The sequence below is a fragment of the Crinia signifera genome, chromosome 9 (genome assembly GCF_055691185.1).
Source record: "Crinia signifera chromosome 9, ASM5569118v1, whole genome shotgun sequence".
Lineage (NCBI taxonomy): Eukaryota > Metazoa > Chordata > Amphibia > Anura > Myobatrachidae > Crinia > Crinia signifera.
The window spans coordinates 82,390,734-82,414,141 of NC_139225.1; positions in this window are offsets into that span (position 1 = coordinate 82,390,734).

The following is a 23,408-nucleotide window of genomic DNA, read 5'->3' on the forward strand; positions in this document are numbered from 1 at the left end:
TTATTTTTGTATATGATGTGTCCTTATCAGACATCTTAATTTATTAAGCATTTTATTTTAAATGATCTTGTAAATTCTTTGTTATGCTGGTTATGGATTTGTGAATATATTTTGTATTTTAAGAGTTGCATTCAACTGCTGTGACCTTTTTCTATAACCACATACTGTGTTTTTCCAAACAGCTGAGACTGACATGAATAAACATCAGTATTAATCATATTGTGTGCACAGCACTACTTTAGTCAAAAGCAGAACAGCACAGTAACTAATTTGTTTTCTTTTAATGAATCAAGCTTCTATGTTTTAAAAATCTATAATAAATGCATTTATTAGTATATGCAGAAAACCTCAATGTTATTCTTGCAGAACACTATTAAAATAATACTGTTTGTTTGACTGCCAAATCCGCTTAGCCCCAACAGACATGTTTAAATCAATAACAAATTTCAATGGCCACATTAAAGTTGTTGAATGTGTATTCTTTCCCTTTATGCTGCATTACAGTCATTACTCACCTTAGAGACATTGTGATGAGTGTCTTTTGCTTTTTTCTGTGTTCTTTGAGGTGTCACCTCTGTGTTCTACTTTTATACAATATGGTTGAAGACTCTGTCTAAGTGAAGTTGTAGAAAGGTGTCTGATCTACATATAGCTGAGTAGTGAGTGAATGGTACTGTAGCTGGAAGGAAAATGATTGACTTTATTGTATAATAATACTTTAGTTGAGCAGACCTACAGTACGGTAACCTTATAGGTGCATCACGAAGCCTAGCAGGATTGATATTATAATACAGTATTTTAGTACAAACAAATTTCAAAAGGTAAATATAACATATAAAATTGCAAATACTAAATATATTCACAAATTAGAAAACTTATATTTATCACAAACATTAATTGTGCATAAAACTAAGTACATCCCACCACGCATACCTCCCAACTTTTATTTAGCCAAGTCGGCACAGATGTAGAATTAGTGGTCGTGACCTTGCAACCAGGGAGCCACCACTTTACTTCAGTAAAAAGATGCGTTGCACATGCAAACAGGGCCTTATTCTAGTTCACTCTTTCTGACAAAATCCTTCTTAGATGGACAGAACCATGTGCACTGCAGGTGGGGCAGATGTTACTTGTGCAGAGATAATTAGATTTGGGTGGGGTTTTACTTCAAAGTGAGATCTATATTGCAGTGTAAAAATAAGGCAGCCAGTATTTACCCTGCACAGAAACAAAATAACTCACCCAAATCTAATTCTCTCTGCACATTTTACATCTGCCCCCCTGCAGTGCACATGGTTTTGTCCATCTCAGTAGGATTTTGTCAGAAAGAGTGAACTGGAATAAGGCCCACAGTGTCTATTCATGGCTGTGGCATATTTTCAAATCATTACTAATTTTACTACAGCCCTCATGTTGAAATATAGCACATACAAAATTTGTTTGTTCTTACTAATTGTCTGTTCGAGAATTTTCTGTTTGCTACAACCAGTTTTGGCATTCAGATTATTCAGATTATTTAGAAACATCTTGAAATATGTAGAAACAGTTACTCATTAATATTTTTCCTCTATAATTCAACAGAACATTTATGAATTTGTTGATATAAAACAAAATGTGTTCAGCTTTCTATCTTAAAACTATTATTACAAAATAAAAAAAATAAAAAGATATGCATACTTTCATAGGTATACACTCATCAAGAATATTTCAGATCTGATCGCAAGTTAGATTTGTTCTCAAAATGGACAAAACCATTATTTTTTACATTGCAATTTAGATTTCAGTTTAAACACGTCACCCAAATCTAACTCTGCACATGATACATTTGCCCGACCTGCAGTGCACATGGTGTTGCCCAATTTGAGAACAAATTTGCCCTGAGATCAGGTCTGAATGACACACTGGCCCTTATTCTGATTGAGTCAGACAGCTGCGTGTGCAGACGGACGGTCGATGTTTTGCGTGTGCACATGTGCGTACGCCTTGAATGTCTGAGCACGGCGTGAATTCCGTGCAGAAAACGATCGAACGAGACCATTCGTGCAGAAAACGATTGAACGGGACCATCCGAGCAGGTGGTGTAGAGGAGCGTGAAAGACTGTTTGGGCTCATTACCATATATGTACGCCCCATGTTTCATGGGTGATCCCACGAAAATGCTGGGCGTGCATATGGAAATGTGGTCCTGATGCACTTGTGGGGGGCGAACAGCTGACATAGCCGGCCATATCCCTGCCTTCACACGGACAACTGTCTGAGTGGTCTGGAGAACTTGTGGCTGTCTGACCGCTCAGTCCATCATTCAATGGTTGGCGACCATCGGAGGATGGTGAAGGTTCCCACAGGCCAGCGAGTGGGTGTTCACATGAAACATCCACTCGCGGTCCATTCGCTTGGTGTTCTACCACATTCGGAAGGCGTGAGCAATCTGTAATGAACCGAAAAGTATATTAATTCCCTTTTCCTTTCTTTAGCAGGTAAGTGTATTAACTGTAGGAATGTCCATGGCAATGTTTCTTTCTTTTATATATCAGGTATTTTATTTTACAAGTTAAAACATTAAAAGGTATATGCAATAAACATTACATTAATACAGTAACAAAGATAGTTACGATTACGACGGACACAAAACACAGAACTATAAGAAAATTTATATATAGAAATTCAACATAGATATACTGTTACCATTTTCACATGACATCAAAATGACAATATTATCACTATTATATGCTAAAATACAAATTTATTATTGTGCAATAATATACCTGCTGCAGCTGTAAACGTTTACTTAGTCTCTATTTATTAGTTAGTAGTCCCTATAACCAAAGCATCAATTTTTTTTTTGTAGATTGGAGTCCTGCATTGAGTATCCTGGCAATGGGCTTACTGTATTTGTAATCCACAAGTGAAAGTGAATCAGGTAATAATTGCTGGCTTTCTCACAGAGGGCCAGATGCACTAAGTTTCAAAAATGATCAAATGGAGAGTGATAAACAGCCAGCCAATCAGCTCCTACCTGACATTTTTCAAACACAGTCTGTGACATGGCAGGTAGGAGCTGATTGGATGACTGTTTATCACTCTCCATTTGATCACTTTTGAAGCTTAGTGCATCTGGCCCAATGACCCTTATTCTAGTTGATTTGGACGGATGAATATTTCGGACAGGAACCAAGTGTTCTTAGCCCCGCCTACCGTATGGATCGCTCACACCATCCGAATGCGGTAAGACGCAGAGTGTACAGACCGTGAGTGGATGTTTTGTGTTAACACCTCCTCCGTCTGTGGGAACCTCCCCCATCCTCTGATGGTCACAGACCATTGAATGATGGACCGAGCGGTCAGGCAGCACCGAGTGCTCCAGACCACTAAGACATTTTTCCGTATGAAAGCATGGATATGGGTGGGCAGCTGACATTCAGCTATGTCAGTTGTCCGCCCCCCCACACGTGAGTCACTGCCGCATTACCATACGTACGCCCAGCAGTTTCATGGGAACGCCCATGAAATGCAGGGCTATGCATATGGTAATGAGCCCAAACAGCCCTTCACACCCCTCTCCACCCCCAGCTCGGATCGTTCTGTCCAATCGTCTTCTGCACGGAACTCACTCCGTGTTCGGACGTGCGAGGCGTTCGCACATGCGCAGATCCACCTCTGCACATGCGCAAATACCAAAAATCCGACCGCTCACGGAGCCGTCTGACTCAATCAGAACAAGGGCCAATGTAACAACACTGTATATATCCTCTCTCCTCTTTTCTTCATATCCTTTGCCTAAGCATGTACAGATGGGGCCGGGCTCTTCTTTGCTGGCGAATCGCCAGAACGTCACCGCTGGCGATCCACCAGCAGCCCGGCTCGCCATCTGACTTGGTCTCACACGCACGCGCGTCTCAATCTCCGTTGGCGGGGCGACGGGAACCCTGCAGGGGGCCGGAGCCGAGCCGCTCATTAGATATTCATATATTCACTTCACCCGATCATTACATATTCATGATTGGGTGTAGTGAATATGCCCGGTCCCCTGCTGGCACCCGGGGAGCCCACCTCCCCCCACAAACGTTCTGGGGCAGGCAGGGAGACTTCCATCTCCCTGCCTGCCACCGTCCTCAGGCTCCCTGCGGCATCTCCAGCAGGAGCTCAAATTCGCCAGTCAGGGGCAGCGAGCCCCTGACTCGTTGAATACCGGAGCAGGCGAGGCTCCGGAACGCAGCGATTCGCTGCACGTCGCCAGTATTCACATTGAATACCGCCCATTGTGTCACATTAAAATGTCTGCCAACATAATACCCACACAAGAAAAAAGGGTACTTATGTAGTATCTGGGCTGCCGATTTTTTGATTGTATGCCTTAAGTTAAGGCATACAATCAGATGCGATGCGATACGATATCGCATCGCATCGCATACGATGCGATGCGATGCGATGCGATGACCCGATTTTTCCATAGGATTCAATGTTAAAATGGACTGAGTCCATTTTAACATTGAATTCAATGGGAAAAAGGGGTCCTTTTCATACCCCTACTATCCAAGTGGGCATGGAGTTGGATATAAACCTGTGGCGAGCGTAGCGAGCCACCGAGCCCGAAGCGTGGCGAGCGAAGCGAGCCCCGCGAGGGGACGGTATTCTGTGTCCCCTCGCGGGGCTCGCTACGCTCGCCACGCTTCGGGCTCGGTGGCTCGCTACGCTCGCCACAGGTTTATATCCAACTCCATGCCCACTTGGATAGTAGGGGTATGAAAAGGACCCCTTTTCCCATTGAATTCCATGTTAAAATGGACTCAGTCCATTTTAACATTGAATCCTATGGAAAAATCGGGTCCATCGCATCGCATCGCATGCGATATGGTCGGGTGCGATGCGATGCGATGGACCCGATTTCAAAATCGGCAGCCCAGTTACTACATAAGTACCGAAAAAAGAAACAGAAAATAGAAAAGAAAAACATTATGCTGGGAGAAAAGCTCATTGCACATACAGGTGTCCGGTCATGTCATGCAGGAAATATAAAAATGAAACTAAATGAGCCCCCCCCCCCCAAAAAAAAAAGCCCAAAACAAACCACCCCTATAACCCCCCACCCTGTACAACCCACCCCCAACTAAGGTGTACTTGGATCCCAAACCCCAGCCCCTCTATTCTAAATTCTACTAATCTAGCCAACTCCCTCCCCCCTTAGCTACTAGATATTATAATCAGGATATGACAGGGGAAGTGGACCCCATGTGTATAAGGACCAAACTGCAAAACTCCTCCATGAGGATATCTAAGGCAGGATATACTGATGGCTATTAGAACAAGACCTTAAAGAAGGAGGAGACATACCATCTATTTCTTCTAAATATAGCACTGCAACACATATAGAGAAATATACAGGATATGATAAGTATAACAGTAAAGGAAAACCATATGTAAAGGAAAAATAAACAAAGTAACCGAATATAGGTATATCATGTCAGGAGACTTCAATCAGGCCACTTCTCGGTTCCTTGGAAAAGTGTAGCAAATATATTAAAGACAGGAGGGGGACCAGAGCTTATACACATGATATTGCAATTAGGAATATGCAGTAACCAGGGTCTTATCGTGTCTAAGAAAAGCAATAATGGTAATCGATGAGAAACAATGCTACTAAAAGTAGATGTAGAGATGGTACAATAGGTGTCCACAATTGTATTCAGGGTCTCAGAGGCACACATGGTCAAACTGAAGTCCTGGGTATGATCAGAGATGGTCAATAAGGCACCGAGTACAGGAGAATCATCCAGATCCATTGTACTTCTATTCTCAGGAGTAAGCGGAGAAGATGGGTTACCACCCAGCACCCCATCCAACAGGGATAGGAGTCTGGCGGTGGAATCAGAAATTGCATCCAGTATATGTTGAATAGGAGAAGCCATGGCGATGTGTAAAGTGTGCAATGGATTATAGGTAGCAGCACTGAACACGATAGAAATGGCGGAGGCTAGCACTCCACCGCAATCAGGATAGACAAGGTGCTCACCACAGTGTAAACAGTCCAGTGTACACACCAGATGAGGTAACAAACAGGGGTGATACAGCCAAACCAGATGTGTCGATTCTCTGCCACCTGTTGTTTTGCCAAAGGTACAGATCAGTAGTATGGAGTCACTGTGCAATGGTATTTCCTACCATAGATGTAAAACAGCTGCGTCCCAAAATAAAAGGATCTGCTGAAGGTCCGAGATGATAGGGCTAGGAGGATGTATTGAGGCGACCACAGTCCAGGAAGCATGCGGGTCGGACTGTGCAGACACCCCCTGCGGGGACCGTGGCAGCGCGCCCTTAACGGGAACGCTCCCCGCTCACACCGCTCTCAGTGACAGGGAGCAACCAGTGCCTGCAGCCAGCCCGCTGTAACACCCGGAAAGATCGTGGAGAAGCAGAAGAAGTCACAAGTCGCCAAATAGAACACCCAAGATGGCACCCAGTCTCGGCTGCACCAGAGATAGGAGTAAGCAGGCCAGGAGTCTCCACACGTCCAAGCCAAAGTGGTCAGGTGGGCACCAAGCGGTCCGGCGGAATCAGGAGGGCCGCCGGGGGTCGAAGTAAGCAGGGCAGGGAAGACTAAAACTCAGCAGGCAGGATAATATTACAGGATTTGTACGAAGCTCAGCTTCCCCGCGTGCTCCCACTAGCTCAGTCAGGCCACGCCCCCCGCTTATACAATTTAACATCGCATCGCATTGTATGGCATTGTATGCCATATACAATGGTATACAATTTTAAATTGTATACCATCGGTTGCCAGTCGCATCGCATACCATCGCATGCCTTATGGTCTGCGATGTGATGGGCGCCATGATAATACACAAGTACCAAAATTGCTTAGTCAAAATTGCTTAATGTTGCTCACTAGCAAAAATCGCTCTGTGTGTACACCCCTTAAGTCTGATATTTCAACCTTCTCTGGCAAAGAAATCCATATCTTTACTGTCTTTATTGTAAGAAATCCTTCCTTTGCTGGGTGTGAAACTTCCTCTCCTCTAACCTTAGGGGTGACCGCATGTCCTGTGTACAGACATCTTTGTAAACAATTCACCTGATTGTTCCATGTTTTTACCATTAATTTGTTTGCATATATCAATCATCTCCTATTAGATGCCTTGTTTCTAATGTAAACATAACTAACCTGGCTAGCCTTTCCTCATAACCCAATACATTTAAACCTTTAATCAATTTTGTGGGTCTTCCTTGAACCTTTTCTAGTTCCAAGATGTCTTTGTAATGAAGTGGTGCCTAGAACTGTTCAATGTATTCTAGATGAGGCCGTACCAACTAGTTATACAGTGGCATGATTATAAGATCTTCCCTCGCCTCTATGCCCCTTTTTATGGATGTACAGTATATCTTATTGCCTTTTGCTGCTGCTCCCTGACATTGAGTACTGCTGCTAGCTTTACTGTCAATGAGCACCCCCAAATCCTTCTCCATTTCTGATTTTCCTACATTCACTAAATTGAATTTATAGGCTGCAAGTTTGTTTCTGGTCCCAAAATTCATACGTATCGGTATAAAACCAAAAGTATATAATAATGGTATGTACACACAGTTTCCCTTGCGATTCGACTTTAGATTCGAGTGCTATGCAATCTTTGCTAACTCTGTACTATTTACATACAATTCATGCTATCTACATTTGATTTGCACTATAAAGTCATTGCTGCCCTGTCTATCTGGTTTTCGATTTGCGCTGTCCCGGGAGTGCGCATCGTGATCGCAAGGTAAAAAACTTCTGCAATCTGCATATGATCTGCAAATCTGCATATGATCTGCATGTGATCTGCATGCGATTTTGACTACATAGTCAAAATTTTATGTCAAATCTCAGCATGTGTACAGTACACAGCACAAATCTTCTAGAAGTAGATTAATCTATTCAGTATGGTGAAAAATAGCTATCAAATAGACTTTATTAAATTAAATCCTATGAGAGACAATCTGCCACATTGATAATCTGGGATGCGGTCATTTGGTCTACTGCATTATGGTAGAAAGTCATTAGGTCGAATCCATTAGGTCGACATGCTAAAAGGTCGACATGACTCTAGGTCGACATGGGAAAAGGTCGACATGATTCTAGTTCGAAAGGTCATTAGTTCGACAGGTCATTAGTTCGACAAGGTCATTAGTTCGACATTGTCTATGTCGACATTCACAAGGTCGACATGGAGTTTTTCACTGTTTTTTGAGCCAACATGTGCCGACAGGCGGTATTTCATGCCCTACCATCCACTAGGGCGTGGTGGGAGAATAAAATAGTGTGCCGAGCGTAGCGAGGCACCGTGCCCGACGCATCGCGAGCGCAGCGAGCGATGCGAGGGGATGCAGTGCACTTTAAACTGTGTCCATGTCGACTGTGTTGACATTCAGGTAAAAAAACAGTGAAAAACCCCATGTCGACCTTGTGAAAGTCGACATAGACAATGTCGAACTAATGACCTTGTCGAACTAATGACCTGTCGAACTAATGACCTTTCGACCTAGAATTATGTCGACCTTTTCCCATGTCGACCTAGAATCATGTCGACCTTTTAGCATGTCGACCTAATGGATTCGACCTAATGACTCTACCATAATGCAATAGACCAAATGATCCCAACCCTTCATATGATCGCCTGTCTAATGCTACCCATACACTTGTACGATTGTATTTGATGCAATCTTCGATTTCCCTTGAAGCTCACCATTCAAAAATCACATGAAAAATGCCTTTTTGTGCATTTGATTTTGCATTTGATCATGCGCATGATCAAATGCATTAAAAACACACCAGATTTTGAAACAGATCTTTAAAAATGTAAATAGAGGGCTGGCATATCTGGGGGATATTTAAACAGGCAGCCATTTTAACTCCTTGCACTCCTGTTTGCTTTGTGACTAGAGAAGTTTGGTTTATTCCTGCTGCTCGTTCCACATTGCTAACTACCGTGCACTGCTTTCTTCGGATTCAGTATGAAATCCCGGCGGTCGGGATCCCGGCGTTCAAAATCCCGACGCCGGAATCCCAACTGCCAAAATCCCGTGGATCGCCCCCCCCCCCCCCCTGCGGGCTCGCTGCGCTCTCCACGCAGCGGGCCCGGTGCCTCGCTACGCTCGGCACGCTAATTTATTTTACCTCCAGGGGTGTCGTGGTCACCCACGGAGGGAGAAAGTGTCGGGATTTCGGCGGTCGGGATTCTGACCGCCGGGATTTTAACTGCATCCCCTTTCTTCTGCCTGACATTACAAAGTGCTTCTATCCTGCTCTGTCTAGAGATGGATTCTGCCAGATTTCAAGCTCTGATGAGTTACACTGTGCTGAAGATGAGGGGAGACAGGGAGAGGGCCCAGCAAAGGAGGAGAGCAAGAGATCATACTGGAAGAGGGCCTGGTTACTGCAAAGTTCTGATCACTCCTACATGCCCCTCCTGGATCGTATCCAGGAAAATAATCCTGATGATTTCAGAAATTTGCAGTGAATGGATGAAGATACCTTCCAGGAATTGTTGGGTCTGGTGACCCCTTATATTCAGAAGCGGGAGACCAGATGGAGGGTTCCTATCTCACCACAGGAGAGGCTAGTGGCTACCCTGTGGTTCCTGGCTACTGGGCAGTCCTTTGAGGACCTGAAGTAAGGTAAGAAAATCAGACTACACATTGCTTGTCATTTTAGCAAAGATTTTTATTGAAAAACTGTATTTGAAAGTATTTTTTTATTTATTTATAGCTTTAAATCATCACTTTTTAAAATACAGTATGTGCCCAACATGGTTGAGATCCCCAAACAAGGGAAAACAGGACAGCACTCTATATGTTTAAAAGGTTACATGTGATTAAGTAGCATAAAACTATCACAATCTACTTAAAGGTGCAACATCAATTATTAAATACCAACAGATGTGGTGCAGCCTGTGGCACTTACGTTGAGTGACTTCACTTTCAGGTGTGCATTGCACACATGCAGCTTGGGTCAGGAAGATGGTTCCCGGTTACCATCTTCCTTCACCAAGCTGCATGTGTGCATTGCCACCTGAAAGCGATGTCACTGAAATGCCAGAGCTGCAGAATGCAACACATCTGCTAGAAAATATCTGCTACATGCCTAGAACTGTGTATGTTTTTCCTAAAAAACACATGTTAAATATACGGCCAAAGTGGCCCAATGTGTACATGGCTCCTCCACCTCATCCTGATCTGCCATCATAGATGTGTATATTGCTGAGGTGACGGTGGATGTGTGGCTGGTTCGGGGTGGGTATCTGGATTGGAGGGGAGATAAGATTTGAGGAGAAGATTGCAGAGTGGTGGAAGGGTGGGTAAATGGGGGTGGGTGATGGTGGAAACGGGTAGGGTGGTTGATTTAAGGAGGGGTATGAGGAAGTGGTTGGTAAGTGGAGGCCCTTGATTGGGAATAACCAAAATGGTACATGTGCTGTTGCTGTGGATGAGTACTGGTGGAAGGGTAGGTGGCGGGTGGCGTGGTATAAGTGAAAGGGACATGCGGAACAGGTGCTTGAAGTGGTGAGCCATTGAGGTTCCATTCTGGTGTTATTTTGCCTGAGTGTCTTGTATAAAACCTCATTCATCAAGCGCTGACACTCTACTTGCTGCTTCGGTGTTAGTTTGCGCTACGTACGATGCAAAGTCATCGAATTCGGTGTGTTTACGGGGCAGGTGAGACCACGCCTCCTGTAGTAGTGGATCTTCAGAGAATTTGCCTCTGCGTGGCTTCCTCCTGGTACCCTGGTGCGGTGGCGATGTTGTCTCTTCAAAAGATAGCTCGTTAAGGTCAGGGGTATGAGCAAGGTCTTCGGGTGATTGAAATAGATCTTGTGACTGTAGTGGAAAAAACAAAAATGTAATTTAAAACATTTTTTTTTCTTTTACATTTCCCTACAACCATTAAAGAATGGCAAGCCATCGCAGAGGAATTTGGCAGGGGTTGGAATATACCAAACTGCAGTGGTGCCATAGATGGGAAACATGTGCACATCACCAAACCCACCAACAGCGGCTCTGACTACTTTAATTACAAGGGCTACTTCAGCATTGTTCTCATGGCGGTGGTCAATGCCAACTATGAATTTATTTTCATGGATGTGGGGAAAAATGGCCGATGCTCAGATGGCGGGTCCCTAAGAAATACCCGCGTCTACTATCAGCTGACCACAAACTCCATTCACCTGCTGCCTCCTGTGGCATGGCAGGGGGAATCTATCAGATAATAAAAACAATAACAATATCAACTTACCCCACTCTCCTCCTCCACATCCTGACTTCCCTTCTCTGACTCTGCCATCACTATGAGCGACTCCCTGGATGACCGCTTCTCCAAAAGGAAGTTGAGCTCCTTGTAGTACCACAGCTGTGGAACGTACACCTCGTCTGCACCCGCCCCTGACTTCTTGGACTTCTCAACTTCCTGTTTTCTTTGACAAACACTGCGCAAATGTTTGCTATTTTTTTGTGCACCCATGTCACCAAGGCGGCAAAGTATGTGGGCTTTGAGTACTCCACCAAGCGGTTGTAGGCAGCCCACGCTTCTGCTTATTGCTGTAGTCAGGGGATGAGGTCAGCCACAAAAACTCCTCCTTATGGTAAAGGCTGATAAAGCCAATCAAGAAGTCCCGTGTTTCATGCAACATCTGCAGAATTTTAAATAAAAAACATCTGTACATATTGTTGATAAATAAAGTTTGTGCATTTATTATAAAGTTGTATTATAGTTGATGTTGTAAAACAAAGTCAAAATTTGGTGAGGTGTTTAGGATAATACATTGACGTGCAGGGTGCAGCAACAAATGGTGTGCACACGGGCAGTGGGGCCAGCATAAAACAATGTGCAGATGGGCCTGCTGCAGCATAATGGTGGGCAGTGGGGCAGTATAATGGTGGCAAATGGTGTGCACATGGGCCTGCGCAGCCAGCAACTTGCAGTGGTGCAGCATTTTGTGCAATGGACCAGAGTATAATGGTGTGCAGTGTGCAGTGTTGTTTACAAAACATTAAAAACATTGCTAGCCAGTGGTGTAGCCTGCCTACCTTTACTCCTGCAGCCTGAGAGCCCAGCAGCATGCACCCCGTCTCCTCTCCAGTCATGTGCACTGTGTGTGGAAGAGGAGTAGCCAGGAAGTGACTAGAACTCTTCAAGAATCGCACGTTGCAGTTTAGAAAAATCACATGCGCACAAAACAGCATTCGACCGCACGTTCAATTTGATAAATATTATGTGCAGCACATAAGACCATGAGATGCGACATTCGAGCGACGTGCCCACACAACGCATACAATCATTCGATTTCTTGGCCAGATGAGGTTGAAATCGAAGAATTGCATACAATATCTCACAAGTGTATGGGCAGCAATATGAGTGATATGTTCTGCCTAGTAAACAATATCACCTGAATAGAATTATTGCACTAGCCTAAGCTGTGTTATGTTGATGCAAATTAACAAGAGGTTTGTTTTACTAGAGCAAGCAATATAAATCAATGGTTCTGTAATATGTCCAAGAAGAATATAATGTATCACAGTTACAGGGCAAGATCTATTGTCCTTGTATTTAAAGATTGATAAAGGGTAGCCTTGCTTCACTCATTATCGAGTCGGAACAGTGCATGTTAATATCTGCCAGTAGGAAAATCAGAGAAGACCTGAATAGCATGTCTGTATGTCAATGATTATGCTGGCTGATGATAATTAAAGAAACCCCAGTTATACACACACAGACACACACACACACACACACACGTATCAACATAATTTTTGGCATTTGAATACACCAATTATGAACTCATAATAGAACAATCTGATGTTAATATAATTGTTAGAAACATATAATTTGACGGCAGATAAGAACCACTTGGCCCATCTAGTCTGCCCCCTTTTTTAAACATGTTACCTCAAACCTTATTTGATTCTTTGTAAGGATATCAATATGCCTATCTCAAGCATGTTTAAATTGTTCTACTGTACATGCCTCTACCACCTCTGATGGGAGGCTATTCCACTTACAGTATCTACTACTCTTTCTGTGAAGTAATTCTTCCTCACATTTCCCCTGAATCTTCCTCCCTCTAGTTTCAGTGCATGTCCTCGTGTTCTGTTGCTCCTCTTCCTGTGAAGAATGTCTCCCACCTGTACCTTGTTAAAGCCCTTGATATATTTGAAAGTTTTTATCATGTCCCCCCTTTCCCTTCTCTGCTCTAAACTATACATATTAAGATCTTTTAGTCTTTCCTGGTACGTTTTGTGATGTAGGCCTGCACCATTTTAGTTGCTCGTCTTTGTACAGTCTCTAATGTACTTATATCCTTCTGGAGATATGGCCTCCGGAACTGAACACAGTGCTCTAGATGAGGTCGTGCCAATGACCTGTAAAGTGGCATTATTACTTCTGTCTTTCTTTGATGATTCCTCTCCCTATGCAACCAAGCATCTGACTTGCCTTCTTCATTGCTTTGTTACATTGCCTACCTGCCTTTAAGTCCCCTGAAATAGTGACATCTAGATCCCTCTCTTCCTCAGTAGTATCCATTATAGTGCCATTTATACAGTACTATATTTAGTCTTTGGATTTTTGAGACCCAAGTACATGATTTTGCATTTTTTGGCATTAAACTGTAGTTGCCATGATCTTGACCATTCCTCTAATCTACCTCAGTGGCGTAACTATAGTCCGGCAGACCCCACGGTCCCGGGGGCCCTGAGTAGGTGTGGGCGCCGGGGGTCTGTGGGGATATCAATGCGCTGCACTGCCTGCTGGTGCTGCTTACTGTTGCCGCAGCTGCTGGGTGTATGGCCGGGAGTCGGAACCCGCATATCTACTAATCTGCGGTCCCGGCTCTCCTCGATGGCTCCTGCAGTGCTTATGAAAAAAAACCAGCTCACACAAAATGATCACCCCCTTAACAGCAGACCCTTTTTGAGGACGCTGTTTTCTCATTATTACTGCAGGATCCAGTCAAAAGGAGACCCGGGACCGCAGATAAGTAGATCTGCGGTCCCGGCCACACATCAGCAGCGAAAGCAACGGCAAGCAGCACCAGTGGGGTAAGGCAGGGTTAGGGGTTGCGGGGGCGCCGGCAAAAAAAGGGGGACTGCTGGTTTTATAGTTACGCTACTGACCTACCTAGATCATCAATCATTTGTTTTACCCCTCCTGGTGTGTCTACCCTGTTGCATACCTTTACGTCATCTGAAAAAACGCAGTTATCACCAATAAACTACAACTCTCTGTTTTCTGTCCTGCAACCAAGATCAAATGTCAACAACCAGAATGTCAACATAGGATTTTAGGGTTAGGATTAGACAAGGGCTAGGTTGCAATTATGGCTAAGGCTGCAGTTAGTGGTTAAGTTTACTTTACAATTCGCAATGTCTACATCATGGGTCCTCAAACTGCGGCCCTCCAGATGTTGTGAAACTACAATTCCCAGCATGCCTTGCCACCGTTTTAACACTCCCTTATAGCAAAACTGTGGCAAGGCATGCTGGGATTTGAAGTTTCACAACATCTGGAGGGCCGCAGTTTGAGGACCCATGGTCTACATTGTTACTGTTGATATTTGCAATGCCAATATTCTGGCAATGTTGACACTGTGAATGTCGATATATATTAAATGTCTACATTCTGAACATATTGACATTCTGAATGTTGATCTCAAGACCATGTTTACATTATGCTCTCTACATTCTGAATGTCAACATTACATACCATTCACTGTTCATACCATTTTCAGCTTGAGGGCAGCAACTCAATGGGCAGTATTCAACTGACCCCCCCCTGCACGCGCCATTTACACCTCGCTGGGTTTTTACAGTGATGTGGAAATGGTGTGAGTGGCCGCCAAAACAGCAAGGCTCATGGCTAAAAGCAGAGGGCTCCCTGCATTAGCCACGGACCTCGCTTGTTTTCAGCAATCCTCCCCTTTAACCCCCTCGCCAGCAGCATATAATATGGCACCCTGTATGATTGCGATAGGTTGGGGAGATAAAATTATTGGGGAGCTGGAGGAATGAGTTTAAGACATACCATATATACTCGAGTATAAGCCTACTTTTTCAGAACATTTTTTATGCTGAAAAAGCCCCCCTCGGCTTATACTCGAGTGAGGGTCCCACTTGAGTCAATAAGTTTTCCCAGTTTTTTGTTGTAAAATTAGGTGCCTCTGCTTATTTTCGGGTCGACTTCTACTCGAGTATATACGGTATTTAAAATCTGTTTGTTTGTTGATGATCATCAGCAGCTTGTGTAAAGGTTTTAAAGAACAATTGGAAATAATGCTTATTTATACTTGGTTAGCATTATTCCAATAATGAGTCTAATCAGGACTGATCACATTTCAGGATCAGTCATGCAGTTTCATGCGCAGGACCTGGTTTGCGCTCACATTGTATTTTTGTGAACGCCTCTGCTACGAGCAGCTTATCAATCATATGCGAACCATGCAGAATCAGGCCGAATCATCGGTGGCTCTGACAAATCACCCTTTAATAAACATAGAACTACTTTTGTTATTTATCCAATGTAATGTATTAATATATACTGTACTGTATTTGCTTTAACTTCTTTATTTAAAAAAAAATGATATCAGCTTTATGTCCTGATTCGGAGTTGGTGTCTTAGCCCTTGCATATTCAACTGAATGGATGTACAGATGGAGCCGGCTTCATGCTTGCAGCCACCAGGCCCTGCCAGCCATCTGAAGGGGGCGTGCGCGCATGAGGTGTGCCCCTTTCCAATGGAGCTCCCCACCACCGTCCGCCGCCTCCCCGGTCCCCATCGCTGGTCCCCACCACAACCCCAAACCCCCCTCCCTATCCCTGCCTGTATCCCTGAAGTGGAGACAGGCAGGGTCATGCCGCCCAGGCGCCGAGTGACTGGGACGCTCGTGCCTGTGAGATGCACGCGCATACCGCGCTAACAAGTGGGAACGTTCTGGCGAGCGCCGGCAATGAAAGAGCAGGGCTCCATCTGTATAGTACGCTGGGGATAGGCAATTATCAGTGGCGTAACTACTTATTGGGGTTTATTTACTACGATAAGAGTTCTATTTCAGATGGAGTTGCAATAAGCAACCAATCAGATTCTACTATCTTCTAGAATTTCCTAAATAAATAAGTAGATTCTGATTGGTTGCCCATAGCAACATCAGATCTGAAATAGCATTTTGTTGATGTTCAGCAAAGGGTCAGATAAGTGTTTTTGAATTGTAACAGTAAAATTTTGCTCACTGACTAAAGGAGACAGCATAAATGTAACTCTCTTTTTACTAAAAGAAGATATGTAAAGCACATTTGTGTATAACAAGTCAAAGTAATAACCTGCATCACTAATACAGTTGAAAGGGACTTCACTTATATTGCCACTTACTTTAAATTCTCTCCCACCATAACCCTTTCCAGTTTCCATAAGTGACCATAGCTTTCTGCTGAAAGACGTCAGCACAGATAAACTGCAGGGCCAAGTCAATTTTTTTTTTCCATTACATTGGACAATTTGTGCAGTAAACAAATAATACCAAGGTAATAGATGATGACAAGCAAAATTGTACATTCACATTCAAATAAGAACCAAAAGGAAAAAGAAAAACCCCACAGAATATTCTTCATAAATGCACCATTTTGTTTTATTTAACATTAAGTTGAGACATAGCAATCCAAATGCATGCTGTAGTGACTACATTTGTGGAGCCATTTTAAATACTTTGTGCATTTAAATTACCTTTTTTACATATAGTATATTCCTTTGTTAGCATATTTTAATAAAAATGTATAGGTGTACAAAATCTTCTGTGCATTAACACTGGACATAGGGGTTAGCAAGCCGTGCAGTTTCCCTGAAAATTGCAGTAGATTCACATAATATTTCCCAATACAATGTAAGCTTGCGAGCAGGGCCCTCATACCTTTGATCAGTTTGTTGTAACACTGTGTCCTATTGTAAAGCACAACAGAATATGCTGCGCTATATAAGAAACTGCTAATAAATAATCCTTGCCCTGTGCTCATGTTGAATTAGGCCCTTGGTCAGAAAATAAGCATACTCAAACATGGCTGTGCAGGACCATATGCAAGTTTGCTACATTTACCCTTATGACAAAGACATGGATTGCAATATGCAATCCATAATACATAATGCCTTATTTTTAACAGAAGCCACCCATCCGCACCTAAACAGACACCATTGACATAGACAGAAGGGGAGCAGATATACCTCAGTTAGATCACATAGGCTGGAATGAACACATTGGACCGGATGGGAGACTGTTGTGTTGATGATGCATTTTACCACTCCATCAGTTGAAAGGGAAGGAAAAGTGGATCTGGGAAGGCTTTGCCGTGTGTACATATAACAAAATTGATTAATTTAAAATGAATCAGTTTCCCAGCCCCATGCCTCTTAAGGTACCCATAGACGGTCCGTTCCCGCGCATCACATAGTACGGTACAAAAAGTATGTGCTGCACATACTTTTTGTACTAGCTAAACATCGTATCGGATCGCATTGCATGCACTAGGCATGCACTAGGCATGCGATCCGATACGATGCATGCTAATTAAGACCCAAACGGATCCGTTTAACGGACCGTGTATGGGCACCATTAGACTAGACAGACATGAAAAATAGACGGCTAAATGGTATGCAGTATTTTTCAGTATCCAGCACTGCAGACACTATAGCAGGGAGACTTCCACATGGAGTCTCACTGCATAGTGGCAACAAGCTCCAGACTGATTAACCCAGGGCCGTAATTCATTGGCAATTGGGGACCACCTAGAAAAAGGATGTCCCATAGGATTTCAACACATTGCCTTTACATTATGTCTACCTCCTTGTGTGGACTCTGATTGGAGTCCTTATTTTTCTAATTAATTTTATTCTCATTATGGGCCTTATTCTAGTTCACTCTTTCTGACAAAAACCTTCTTAGATGGACAAAACCATGTGCACTGCAGGGGGGCAGATGTAAAATGTGCAGAGAGAATTAGATTTGGGTGAGTTATTTTGTTTTCTGTGCAGGGTAAATACTGACTGCTTTATATTTACACTGCAATATAGATCTCACTTTGAAGTAAAACCCCACCCAAATCTAATTCTCTCTGCACAAGTTACATCTGCCCCACCTGCAGTGCACATGGTTTTGTCCATCTAAGAAGGATTTTGTCAGAAATAGTGAACTAGAATAAGGCCCTATATGTGTACATTTTATTAATTATATTGAATAAAACAGTGTTACACTTTTGGAAGTGTTCTCTATATACTGTTCTGAGGGTAATGCACATAACTGTTTGGAGAACTAATAGTCATCGGTGGTATAGATATCCCACCTATATCTATAAATGCAATTGTTTACCTATATGTGTCTCATCATTTAGGGCGGTATTCAATCCTGGCCGCTATTTTCGCCGGCAGAAATTGGGACCATAGCCTATTCAATGCTGGCGTTACCTACAGCAAGTTCCAAGGCAGTTTTTGACAAAACAGAACCAACTTTAAAACAAGTCATATCTGTTTTGCCAGAAACGACTGCTGATTGGCAAATTCATGGCTGGTTTTCAACAATCCACGGTCATTTTGCGGTACATTGAATACCAGCTGTCGAGTTCCTGTTGGAAAGAACGAGAAAACGGCCCGGATTCCAATTGTCGGGACATCCCAACAGTCAAAATCTGGGATTGAATACACCCCTAAGTAGGAGCCCTATTTTACACCCTTATTATACTGTAGAACAGTTTAGTAGTATTAAACTATTTTGTATTTTGTTTTATTTGTGATATAATGGAAGGAAGTGGAGTCTATTATCTACAATATACATGTATGTCTCAGAAGATCCCGTCCACCTAGGATATTATTGGTTATCATCTACAGAAGGATTTCCTATATTTAAGGAAACATTAAACTTTATTGTTGTATTTTAACAGCACCCGTGTGCCAGCTTGTGATTTTCTCACAGCTAATAAACCTTGCCTTACATATTAGTACAATTGCCCCTCCCTTTTGGCACCTGAGTGACACACCTCTGATTGAGCAGCTTACCAACAAAAGTGTTGTGCAGTTGAGAGGCATAGATGGGTCAGCATTAGGAGGGATTGCTGACTCCAGAGTGCCATTGGAGAAGCCAGGGGTAGCTCCAGGTAAGCTGGCTCTCAGACGTTATACGCCATTATCATGTGGCCTTACACTGGGCTATTAAGCCCAGACATATATGTTATTGCTTATGGGATGGGTTTGGGAATGTGGTGCCCCCTGTGTTGGTAGAGCTGGTCTGCTCTAGGTTAGCACACCCTGACACTTTATTAACTCTTATTTTTCCTATCACATTGTATATATTTTTGGTATTTTAATCACACCTTCACTTCCCTACATAGCACTTTGTGCTTCTTATTAACCCTTACTAATTTTCATTTGTGTGCTGCCCTGGAGTACTCAGCCTGTGTCGGCATGTTGGGGGCCCACACCCCAGACCCATACCCAGTATTAGGGACCCCCAGTGACAGAGAGGCCTTGACGTACGGCCTGGGGGCTTAGCCCTATATCTGCAGATATATGCTACCAAGATCTCTGTACTATCTGATTAATATGTAGTTATTTTCTCACTCAGTGTGCAATTGGGATACAACATGTTTGTTTTCCTAGACAGAATTGCCCCTCCCTTTTGGTACCTGAGTGACACACCTCTGATTGAGCAGCTTACCAACAAAAGTGTTGTGCAGTTGAGAGGCATAGATGGGTCAGCATTAGGAGGGATTGCTGACTCCAGAGTGCCATTGGAGAAGCCAGAGGTAGCTCCAGGTAAGCTGGTTCTCAGACGTTATACGCCATTATCATGTGGCCTTACACTGGGCTATTAAGCCCAGACATATATGTTATTGCTTATGGGATGGCTTTGGGAATGTGGTGCCCCCTGTGTTGGTAGGGCTGGTCTGCTCCAGGTTAGCACACCCTAACACTTTATTAACTCTTATTTTTCCTATCACATTGTATATATTTTTTGAATTTTAATCACACCTTCACTTCCCTACATAGCACTTTGTGCTTCTTATTAACCCTTACTAATTTTAATTTGTGTGCTGCCCTGGAGTACTCAGCCTGTGTCGGCATGTTGGGGGCCCACACCCCAGACCCATACCCAGTATTAGGGACCCCCAGTGACAGAGAGGCCTTGACGTCCGGCCTGGGGGCTTAGCCCTATATCTGCAGATATATGCAACCAAGATCTCTGTATTATATGATTAATATGTAGTTATTTTCTCACTTAGTGTGCAATTGGGATACAACATGTTTTTTTCCTAGACAGAATTGCCCCTCCCTTTTGGCACCTGAGTGACACACCTCTGATAGAGCAGCTTACCAACAAAAGTGTCTTACATATTAGGGACCTGACGTGTGCACTCTCAAGTCAGGCATAAAGAGCTAAGCAAGTCATAAATCTGCCTCATACAGTTAAATGGTACTGAAGGGTTCCTAATTTTAGGTTTGATTTATGTTTTTGATATAATGTCAGTATTGTTTAGAGATTTAAAGATTTTGTTAATTTCTGTTTTGAAGTAATCTCACTTCATTGCTCCACTGAAGATTTTAATAAATTCCCACTGATGTGCAGATGTTTTTTTGATTGATGTTTTTAATGTTAATTTACATGCTGTAACCTATTTGTGTTTATGTTATAGTGCTGTTAGGTGTTACATTCTGGAAATTTATGAGATTTAGTAGAATAACATTTATTGTCATAAAAAATAAATTTTCAGATTAAATTATTATACATATTTTATATCAATTAATTATATCAAGTTTTAATGCATTAACTTTGTTCCTGTTTTACATATATTATGTCCATGTACCTGTTGTGATGTACATATTATTTACCCTTTGTTCACCTTTATTCCAAAACTTGGGTTTTCAATGCTCATAGAAATACTTTGGGCCTGGTTCTGATTTGCAAGTGTTTCCCATCTGCAAATTCTTTGACTTTATGCAAATGTCCTTTCCTTGTGCACACGTTTGCAGCCGAATGTGCTGGGACTGGGATGCCCACTTTTATTGTCCACAGAACAGCACTAGCAATCAGTGCATCATTGCACACCATCATTGTTCACACCAGCCCCAACCCTATGGAACCTGCAGTTTCTCCTTCTGACTATGGCCTCTTCTTTGTCTGCAGCTGTGTATCTATTTACTGAGATGCCTGCAACCTTCTCAAAACATGCCCATTGAAAAGACCATTTTTTGGTGCACAACTAGCCACCTCTAAGTCACTGTCTAAGAATGACCATCACTTTTCCACAACATTGCTGATGCCTACCACCTCAATCACAACAGCGCCACTGAGCATACCATATATGTATAAAACATGTGCAGTAAGAGTTTTTCAAATTTTCATGCATGTGCATCAGCAAACGTGGGTACTAATTTCTTGGAATAGGGCTTGGCCTGGGTGGGCTGCTAAGTTAGTACACCTGTGCAGCTGTTTGTGCTCTTTGTACAGCTGCAAAGAGGTGGGGCATTAGGTAGAAGTGAGTGTGCACTCAAGAGGAAGTCTCTACCCATGGATGCAAGCTGCAATGGGAGGGGCCATGCCTCCTGTAGATCACATCCACACTCCTCCCACCATATTAATTCTACTACCCCAGCATCCCCCAGACAGGAAGTGGGAGATCTGCAGCATGTCCTTTGCACTCCCTGCTTATCCGTGTGCTTTGGCGCATCAGACTATGCCACTATTTGGATATTGTTGACATGTTACTGGTATTGGATTCTGGTATATTACTGGCTATCATAGTTTATTGCATTTTTACTATTCTAGCAGATTAGTATAATAAATATCCACAAATGGAATAAGTTTGATTTAATGGATACTGCTGAACTTTACTCCTGTCATGGTGATTTATTTTAGTAAAACAGGATAACAAATGAATAAAGTGGAACTCAGTTCCACAACTCAGGCCACTATATAGTACATTATTTTAATAATTAAGTGGTTAATACAATTTTATTTTCAATAATATTGTACAGTATGTAGTGTACTTGTTAAACAGCACAAAACAGTGAAATTTATAAATTATTTTGTATTAAAATTCATTTAAGCTTATAATAACATGAAAGATGGTTTGTCATGTTTGTCTACCTTTTGCATGCATTCTATTTGCTGATGTATAGTCTAATTTTAAGCCTAAAGCACTTGCATTTTCATCCCATTGTGAAAGCTGAATTCTCTCTGGTGTCAGCAGAGACACTTTGAATAGTGAACTGCAACAAGCATGATCGATGGCTTTAATTTGATATTCTTAGATTGTCTTTGATGTTGCTTCTCTTCCAGGGAAAGCTTACAACAGCCAGAAATTAGCACTGCATCGGTTTTATAGTTCTTCTTCTATAGCCAGGGGGCATAAATACTTGCAAAAATAAGGAAATCTCTGTATCGAAAATTAAACTATCATTTATTAGGATGAGCATTCCGCTTTCCTGTTGTATCATCAAAACTCATTTCGTAAAATAGGATGACTGTATAGGAATACTAATTATGTTTGTGTGAGAGCTGTACAGTGCAGGTTAATACAGTATTATCATCATTTATAGTTTTTGGTGCCACAAGGCACCAACAGAATACAGGAAAGAGCAAGAATAAAAATTCAGCATGTACTTACACAAAGTCAGACTCCCTGTCACTAACACACTGGCCACCACCCTCTATCACCTGGCCACTTGCTGGCATCAGGAGCCCTGAGCCCTCTCACTAACGAGCTTTAAGAAAGAGTGACATGTATTCCTGATTACTGGAAGCACTTGCTCCAACACCTGGAGAGGACCTGCATGGATGGCATTCTCCAGTATTTCTCTTAGTCCTAAACCCAGTTAGTTTTGGCCTGGGGAAACTGAACAACTGTGCATTGTTCTACAAACACCCGGGTGGCATCTGGACTGGACTGTTACATAGTTACATAGTTACATAGTAGGTGAGGCTGAATAAAGACTTGCACCCATCTAGTTCAGTGGTTCCCAACCTTTTTTCTCTTCCGTACCCCTTGATTAGGCTTTTCATTTATAAGTACCCCTCCTCTCAATTTTAAATTTCCACAGTACTTATGAGTGGAAGTGAGCAGTATGCGTGGAGGTAGCCGTGGACTAGTATATGGTCAGGAATCAGGTCCGTCTTTGTCTGGCCGCTGGCTGTGTATTGTCACCAGAGTTCCCGCTAACGCCTGTAGGATTAATGCTTCTTCCACCCATGTCAGTGTGGGGCAGATGTTCACAGGTAGCTCTCAGTGAATTGCTGGTTGGGCAAAAGCACGGATAGACGCTGATGACGTTGTAGATGGAACTGGAAATGACACAACGTGGCTTGTTTCCATGTCAATGGTAGACTTCTTTTGCGATTGGGAGACTTTTTCTTCTT